Source organism: Sphaerodactylus townsendi, linkage group LG03 (genome assembly GCF_021028975.2).
Source record: "Sphaerodactylus townsendi isolate TG3544 linkage group LG03, MPM_Stown_v2.3, whole genome shotgun sequence".
Classification (NCBI taxonomy): Eukaryota; Metazoa; Chordata; class Lepidosauria; order Squamata; family Sphaerodactylidae; genus Sphaerodactylus; species Sphaerodactylus townsendi.
In genome coordinates this window covers 11,530,896-11,540,607 of record NC_059427.1, presented here as the reverse complement: position 1 = coordinate 11,540,607, position 9,712 = coordinate 11,530,896, and positions in this window count along the sequence as shown.

The window sequence follows — 9,712 nt, the reverse complement described above, 5'->3', positions numbered from 1 at the left end:
GCCTCCTTCTCTGCTCCGCTTTCCTTTGCCTTCTTCTCTGCCTTCCCCCTTTCAGCCGCTTTCTCTGCCTCTGCCTTCTTTTCGGTGGCAGCCAGCCTCTGGCTCTCAGCAGGTGACAGCCAGTCGACCTGGACAAGCTGCGGGAGAGGTTGGTGGCAGAGACCTTGGGATTGGTGAGATGGGGGGTCAGTGGCAGAGACCCCAAATAGCGCCCGACCATATCTTTTTTTATTTTTGAAATTTACCAGTAGTTGCTGTGTTTCCCACCCTAGACTTATACTCAAGTCAATATGTTTTCCCAGTTTTTTGTGGTAAAATTAGGTGCCTCGACTTATATTTGGGTTGACTTATACACGAGTATATAAGGTATGTTTTTCAGAGTTGCTCCAGTTGGTTGGGAAAGACCTCTCTTTTGACAGGAGGTGGAACTGCTCATTCAGTAGTCAAACCACTATGTTTCCCTGGAGAGAGAGAGGCTGTTTCAGAGCATGGGCTCCATAGTATTATATACTCCCCTACGAAACAAGATGCAAAGGGGGGAAAGGCATGATGGGAAACGGAGGGGAGGAAATGTCTCCATTTTAATCCAGTCCATTTTCGTGGCTGGGAGCCTGGAGAGGTCTTTACAGGACTCAACAAGGGGGCCGTTCACAGAAAAAAAATTCTTCTTGATGCTCCTGGTCTTAAGAAGAGAGTTTGAGGGGGGCTTTTTCATACACCCGAAAGAAGGGCAGGAGGGTCTCTCCAGGGAAGGAGGCTCCACTGGTGACCTTACAGATGAGGGTTCTTCAGTCAGCGCCGTGCCACACTCCACCCACTACTTCATAGTTCAGGAAGACTCGGACCCTTTTAGAAGAGCTCCCTGGTCGTAGCGGAAAGGCATCATTATTGACTGAAGGATGCATTATTCCCCCATTTTACCCACCCTCAATCTGCAGATTCTTCCCTATAGATGTATGTGCTCTTTGCGGAGCAGCAGAGCCGCAGGGAATAGCAGAGTCAGAGTCTTTGTTAAAACAATAGGAAAAATAACTACCATCTATTAAGTGCAGCGTTATATTATTTGGTCTTACTCGGTCCTATCACCCTTAGCTGTCTCTCTGTCTCGCCCGCGTTTTGCCGCTTCCTTTTAGAGGATTTCTATAGGAGGAGAAGAAGTTAACGGATTCTGGTCATGTTGCTATCAGGCTCTCTAGCTAACTAGCCAATAGCTATTCAGCATTAAGCTGTGACATCATCAACTACTTAACATACTAACAGTAAACTCTTTCTTAGCTTACTTGTGTGACTGACACTTGCTAAATCACAACATAATACTAATGGAAATTACAGGAGAGCAAGACAGCCGTGCGGATGAAAAAGAGAGACTCAAAAACATTATAAGAAGCTTTTAATGCGAGGCAGCAGGAGCCTGGCTATGCAAATCCCCCCTTGATTTTTCTCTTCAACTGGAGATGGTTCCGGTCAATAAACATCAGCACACTTCTGACTGTCTGGAAGTTAGAATATACACCCCCCCCCCCCACCTCCAAAAAAACAATTCCAGAAAGTTCAGTTTTCAAGGCAACACGTAATTTATTATTATGTTTTACATCTTTCCAGCTACTGGTGTCTGAAACACAACTGTGTTGATTGTAGCAACCTTGGTGAAAGGATCTCTCAGAGCCCTCCAGAAAGGCAATGCCGGAGAAGAGGCAACTCCTAACAGGCGGTGCCCTCAAAGAAAAAGAGAAAGCCCAGAATACACTTACACCCTGCAGGGCCTCATTTTCCTCTGGAGGATATTTTTAGTTGTTCCTCTTGTGCCCGACAGGAATGGGGGCAGGAGGAGGCTGAGGGGAATCAGGGGGTGTCTATTCAGAGCTCTCCTTGTCCTCAACCAGCCTGTTATTCTTTATAAAGTGAAATATGTTACTCTCATTTTCAGATAAGATACAAAGGAAAAAAGGGGTATGTTGGGGAATGGGGGGGGGAATGTCCCCATTTTCCTCCAGTCAGTTTTGGTGGCTGGGAGCCTGGAGAGGCCTTCACAGGACTAAAAGGGGAAGCTTCAGAGAAAGGACTTCTTTCCAAGGCCCAGTAAACCGGCTGAGATCTATACACCAAGGAATATAATCTGCTTTTTGTGTGGAGAAAGGGGTCACTTCAAATCACAATGTGCAAGAAATAAGAGAGAAACAAGAGTGCAACATGTTGGAAATAATCGGGTTTTGGTGCAAAATGAAGGTTGGGAGGAGATTAATGATTCACCAGGTAGTTCTGCTTTGTCTCCTAGGAAAGTGAAGGAGTAAAGAGCCGGGTCACCTGGGTGGTGATGAAGAACTCTCAAAGCTAAGTCCTGGAGAAACTCTTGCACTGACAACTAAGAGAGATATGCTGGTGATGAGAAACTTGTTAAATCCACTGAACAAGAACCAAGAGTGAGAATGGGAGAGTTACAGCTGGTTGATGTAAATAGTGTGATATCTGAGGAACAGAGACAGTGGGTTGGAGATCTCAGGGCTATGAAAGTGTTACTTGGGGGGAGGTTGTGGATTGGAAGGTTCTGTTGACACAGGGGCAGATATAAGTTCTATCAACAGAAAGTTGTTAAAGCAAATAAGTCATCAGTTGGTGGGAAGGATGCAGGTTACCCCATATGAAGGACCCCCTATGTACTTAGATTTAGTAAGTACTGATTCATATCCAGACTCCCCAGAATTGAAAAAAGGACATATATGCCATTGTACATGATGTTTCTGATATGCCTTTTATAATTGGAGCAGATGTGTTGTACCTCAATCTAGACAAAATGAACTTAGTAGTTACCAGTGGTCAGCTAGGCTAAAACAAGCACCTGAGAAAAAGAGAGAAACAGAAGGCTCAAAGGGGGGAATTAGAAGATGTACATGAAAAAAAGTTTCCAACTAGGATTCCTAAAGCTGGAAAAAACTTTAAGTCAAAATATAGGTAAGTTAAAAAAGAAAAAGTGGGGTGGAAGTGGAGTTGACAGCAAAAGCTGAAAGCTAACTAAGTCACAATTGGAGGGAAAGAAAGATGAGTCATTAAGCACTCCTAGTCCAGCTTACATGGAAGTTGAAACTTTCCATTTTGGAGGATAAAGAAAAAATGTATGTCATGAAAGGTCTGGAGCAGTTTAAAAACTGAACAAAAGATCATGTACTCACTCTTTAAAAGAGCTATGTGAAAAGGCAGAGGTTGCTTCTGGAGAAGTATCTAAAGAAAATCCTGAGAGATTTATATGGCAATCTGGCTTATTGTATCAGCCAAAAAATGGAGGCAGGGCTTTTCTGAGAAGGGAAAAGTAACCTTACAGTTAGTAATTCCAAGAAAAGTACAGGTGGAAGAAATTTTAGAACTGGCTCATAGTGTCCCATTGGCTGGACAATCTAGGAATAAGAAGGACTATGGAAAGAATTCAAAGGCAGTTTTTTGGCCAGGGGTTGACTAAAGCAGTTAAGGATTTTTGCAAGACATGTGATGTATGTCAACGGTTGGGCATCGCTTACTGATAGAATCTAGGGGTGTGAGCTACTTAATTCTACCCAGTAATTGATGAACCCTTTGGTAAGGGTCAGTTTGGACATTTTAGGTCCTTTTACCTAAAAAAGTAGTTCAGGGAAAACAGTATATTGTGGAAGTTATAGTTGACCATGCAACCAGATTTCCTTTGTGCCTTTGTGTGAGGAAACATTACATCTGGTGTCAGTAGCTAAGGCTCCTTTTAATGGAATTTGTGTCCACATATGGTGTGATGAAAGTACTAATGACTGATCAAGCCCCTAATTTGATGTCACAGGGTGATGAAAATTTTCTGTGAGTTGGTTGAGGACTTCAGCATGCCCCCCTGTAGTGGCGTAGATAACCCCTCAGTCAAAATGGTTTAGTGGAGAGGGCCATCTCAGAACTGACGGACAATTGTTGAAGTCTTATGTACTGCTAAAAGCATTCAAATTCATGGGATCAAGCTGTACCATATTTGACGCTTGCTCTCCGTGATTCAGTCCAAGAAAGCCTAGGATTTAGTCCTAAATCAGTTATTGTTTGGTGTAGAGATATCAGAGGTCCTTTGGGCTTAGCTAGAGCAAATTGGGAAGGCTTTACTGACAACTCTTGTCCCAAGGATGTAAATGCATATTTCTGTGAGCTTCGCAAAGAACTCTGCAGGGAAGTAAGGACAGCTGCAGCAGAGAATTTGAATTGCAGGCTCAGCAAAAGCAAAAGACCTACTTTGATGTTAAGGCTAGACCTAACGAGCTTCTTGCAGTGGGTAATAAAGTTTTATTACTGCCAGTGCGGATAAGCCTGTTAAGTTGGATGTGGCTTGAAAGGACCTTATGTGATAATACAGGTTTTTACCTTAAATGACAATTATGTAATTCAAGAAGATGATGGGCAGAGAACTGTGCATGCTGTAATAGGTTGAAACCGTATTGTGAGAGATCTGTAAATGACTTTTCCAGGTACAAGTTGACACTAACGCAGGATGAGTTTGTGGAATGGAATTTTGAGGAGTGGCTCTGATGTGAGTAAAAGTCTCAATTTCAGATGGTTTATCAGAAGGGCAATGTAAAGCAAGTTAGACATTTGTTAAAGGACTTTGAATTGTTGTTTACTGAACAGCCCGGGTTTGATTCCACCTGATTTCCCACTTCACATTGACACTGGAAGTGTCGCGACCTATTAAAACCACACCATACCCCTATTAACAATCGTATGAAAGAAGTTGTGAGAAGGAGGTTAAAACAAATGTTGAAGTGGGATATTATTGAGCCTAGTAACAGTGCATGGGGAGCACCCATAGTAAATTTAAGGTGGAAGAAAAAGCAGGTGTCTGAGGGTGACCTCCTGAATTCAGACTGTGTGTAGATTCTTTAGAAAGGTTAATCTAATGACAACTCTCTTGATCCTTATCCCACACCCCGCTTGGAGGAATTGGTGGAAAGATTAGCCAGTGCTAAGTTTATAAGCTAACCTTGGACTGTTCAAAGGGTAATATTGGCAAATTCCCCTAACTAAAAGAAGCCTCTGAGAAAAACAACAGCTCTTTGTATGCGGTTTGGGCATTTTCAATTTAAGAGAATGCCTTTTGGGTTAAACGGAGCTTCCAAAACCTTCCAGAGGTTGATTGATAAGGTTCTTACTGGGTTAGATTATGTGCCTTTGGTTATCAGGGATGATATAGCCATCATGGTTCTGATTCCTGGGAGACCCATTTGAAACATATAACGAATGGTTTTGGCATGAAGGTTCAGGAAGTTGGGTTAACTTTGAGACCTGATAAGTGTCAATTTGGATGGAAGCGAGGTGTGATAGTATTCTTGGTCACTGTAGTCGGCAACGGTCAAATTAAGCCTCTTGAAGCTAAGGCCGCTACGTGGATTAAGAATTGGCCTGATTCTCAAAATCACAAAAAAAAGGATATTCTAGTCCCTTTTAGGATTTAGTTGGGTTTTATAGAAAGTGTCATAACCTCAACCAAGTGAACTAGCTACACCATTATCAGACTTATGTAAAAAGTTTAGGCTCCATTTAAAGTTGTTTGGAGCGATAGAAGTCAAACTGCTTTTGACGGGGTAAAAAGGGCTGTTGTAAATGCTCCAGTATTAGTTGCTCCTTTTTTTGATTTTTAACAAAACCATTTGAAGTGTATACTCGATGCTTCGCTGAACGAGGGTTTAGGTGCTACATTAGGTTCAGAAAGGCTTAAGACCAATTCGATGCATCCAATAGTTTTCCTTAGTAGAAAAAAGCTGTTACCTAGAGAATCGTGCATACTCAACGATCGAGAAGGAATGCCTCTCGGCCATTTCCAGGGCAATCAAAAAATTACATCCTTACCTTAATAGGGTCTAAGTTTATTGTAAGATCTGACCATAATCCTTTGGCCTTTTGAGCAAGATGAAAAAACAGCAATGCTCGTGATGCTTTTGAGATTGGTCCTTAGCCTCTACAAGATTATGAATTTGAGATTCGACATGTAAAGGGTAAGGACAATATTATTGCTGATGCACTAAGTCACAGGGTAATGAGCACTATATATAATTGCCTGGTATGATACGATTGGATCTAACTGAAATGTTGAGACATTTAGCCCCTACCTCTCAGCTGAAAGCGCGCATGTGAAGAGTTCAGGAACATTCTGAAAGTGTCAGTTGGAGGATGTGGCTCAGAACACAGGAAGGGCAGTTAGTGAGTGAGGGTTTAACTGAAGCTGAAGCCCAGTTCGTTTTTTCCTGAAGTTTTCTTTTGTTAATTCGTTAGAGCAACTTGTAAGCTCGCCTGTTATATGTAATAAACTACAAAAAAGAAGAAGTTTCTATGAGTGTATTGAATCAATAAGCAATTCAAGTAGAAGGGGACTGTGGAGTCTTCCTTGACAGGGAGCTTCTGAGAAACTCTGGCTGATTTCGCATGGGCCAAAAACAGCAGTGTGAAAACAGTGTGAAAACAGTATAAACCCTTTTACACCATTTTAAACCCTTTTACACCATTTTCGCACTGCTGTTTTTGGCCCATGCGGAATCAGCCAATGTTTTTTATGCTCCTGGTGTGAAAAGATGGTCTTAAGAAGAGAGTTTGAGGTGGCCTTTTTTATTCACCCAAAATAAGGGCAGGAGTGGCTCTGCAGAAAAGGAGGCTCCGGAGTACTCAAAGATGAGGGCTCCTCGGTCAGCGTCAAAAAAGGCCACTCGACCCCGATCATAGTTCAGACAGACTCGAATTCTCTTGGGCTCCTCACGCAGGGTCAGGGGAATAGAAGAGCCTTTTCTGACAGCCCTGTAGCCCCCTCCCCCCTTCCCCACCTCCCAGATCCCTTCCTCAGGACTAAAGGTAAACCTTCCCTTCCTCCTCACAGACTTTTTGGCCACCCCCACGCCCCATCCTCCCTCACTTCCCACAAGGATATCCCAGAAATGGCGGCCTCCTGTGAACCCCTCACAGCCAAGCACAGCACCATAAACATCAAATCTCTCAGGACTGTCTGGAAGAGTCTGAGTTTTTCCTCCATCCCTCACGCTTTTCCGATCCTCAGACAGGATGAGGCTGGGATGGGCCGTGTCTGGATCCAGAGTCACATTTGCTGTTGGGAGGAAAGGAGACAAGAAGAGAAAGATTTTCAGCTGGGAGATTTCTCCCCCTGGCCTCTTCTGCTTCCTTCTCCTGCCCATCATGGCCTCCTCCCATCCCTTTAGCCTTCCCTTTAGACCTATTAAAAGAGGCCTCCTCCCATCCCTTTAGACCTATTAAAAGAGGCAGGGCAGTGTTTCGGTGCACTTAAAGCGGATAAAAGGCACAATAAAAAACCCACAGGAAGACAACCCACTTCCTACCATCTCCTACCCCAAGCAGTTGTTAACCTTCAGTAAAGTGGGGAATTGTTTGACTTGCATCTATTCTCTTAATCAGGCTCTTTGTTTTCTAGTTTCTGACACGTCTCTTTCTAAAACAGTGGTTTTGCTGACTCCAGCAACTCTCAGCCTTTTCCCCACGTCCTGTTTAGTGGTAATTTTGACCTTTTGAGAAGAAAATGTATTTTTACATTTTTCTTCTAAGTGAAAGCTCTTGTTATGCAGCATTTTACTGTATCTTGTTTTAGCATGGTGCATCTCCTGCCAACTGTCATTTGGAAGGCCTTATATTAGGAAAACTAAGTTTCCTTTCCACTTAACATGGTTTCTCTTGTGAAACAAGGAATCTTAACCTTTATTTTCTATAAAAGTATGCTAACATTACTTACTGTTCTTTCTTAGGTAACAATAATATTTCTATTATAGAATCAGTTTAATAGTGAAGTAGGAATTAATTTTCTCTTGTTGTTACGCTTACAGCAAATCAACGTCCTAACAATAGATGTATTCAAGTTACTCTTCCCTCCCCTTTTCAACATTACCATGGCCACCTCCTGTAAAGGTACCATTTCTACTCTACAGACCTAAATAACTCTGTTATCAGCTGTTGGTTATTACTGCAAGTGAAAAGAATCTTTCTCTATGAAACAGGACTAGGATTGAATAAAGAACCTTAGCATGCTTTTCCCCATTATAAAATCGTTTTTGCAATAATCAATCAGCCAGCAACCACGTGCTCACATAACTCCCCCCTTCTCAAACATGGCCGGAGCAGAGTGAGGGAGTCATGGTTAAGAAACGGAGTTGTACTTGAAGCAAAAGAGAGCACTTGAAGGGGAGATTCAGTAGGGAGGGGGGCTGAATGAGAGGAAGAATGGGAGAACTGACAGAGGCAACGCAGCAAAGTAATGCTAAATGGAACACAGTACATACAACAACAAACAAAACTGGAAAAAAACTATAGAGAGCACACTTTTAACAAGTATACGTAACCATCCAAAAACGGGTCCCCAGCTGGACAATTTGGACCATGAAACAGGAGGAGTGGCCTCAGAAAGGGGATGTATCGCATCTTGTAAATTGTTCGGGAGCCTGTATTGGCCAATGAGAAATAAATGAGGGGCTGCAGTAAAATCGAACCACCATGCTAGGGTTTTAGGAACAAACCCAGCAGTCAGGGAGGTTTCCAAGGATGGTTAAATACTAGGAGGAGGACTGAGGGGGGGTGATTTGGTAAGGAAAGGTCTGGGAGCAAAAGAGTGAGCCCTACATATTCCATACATGGGGGCATCGTGGCCACAAAACATATTCCTGACAATCACAGACAGTCAACTTGGGTAGAGCATGATGCCAGAACAGCTGGAGGTATACACAGGGAAACAGATACAATTTTCCCAAGGTATCTAGACACTTATATACTAATTGGTAAAAAGAGTTAGTACTTTTAAATCACATATCATGAGAGAACCTCTAGCACAGTGTGACCAGACGTCCCACTTTTGGCGGGACAGTCCCACTTTTCAGCAATTTGTTTTTTAAATCTCCTGATTTTTGGAAGGCTGCCGCACAGTGCGGCAGCCTCCCATGCACGCGGCCGCAGGAGCGCACTGCCTTTTGGGGCAGTGTTACAGGGCGGAAAACGGGAGCGCCCCAGGACGCAGTGTGGCAGCCTCCTGCGCTGCTGCACTGCCTTCTGGGGCACTCCTGGTTCCCGCCAGGGCGGGAAACCGGGGAGCGCCCCAAAAGGCAGTGCGCTCCTGTGGCTGCGTGCGTGCATGCGAGCGTCCCGCTTTAAAAAGGTGAAAATCTGGTCACCTTACTCTAGCAGGCTCCACTGACAGGTTCTGATGGTGGTGGGGCCAACGGGCCGGGTGGGGAGTGACGCGGTGGGGGCGTGGCCTGGGCGTTCTGGGGGCGGGGTGTTCCGGAGCAGGGTGGGCAGTGCTGCGGCAGGGGAGCAGGGTCTGCGCGCCCCAGGTGCAGTTCCCCCTCACTCCGCCTCTGGATTTTTCTGTACCTCCCCTCCAGTACTGTTGTTGGTACTTTCGCCGGTTTTCAAGCCCAGCACCCTCCCTCATGAGGCAGAACTTAGCCTCCACAAAACTGAAAGTAGAAGGTCATATTTTCTTTTAACAGAGGCGTATCTAGGGAAAATGGATCCCAGGGACAAAAATCTGAGTTTTGCGCCCCCACCCCTATGGGTGGCTGCCCCCCCCCACCATGACGAAACAATTGGTTTTTTTTGACCCAGGTCATTTCAAAGTCACCATCACATTATAGAACATGCCCCAACTCACAAATCTGAATACAGCAATGGGGCCGTGCCACACAGTAGAAATAAAATTTGTTGACAACATTTT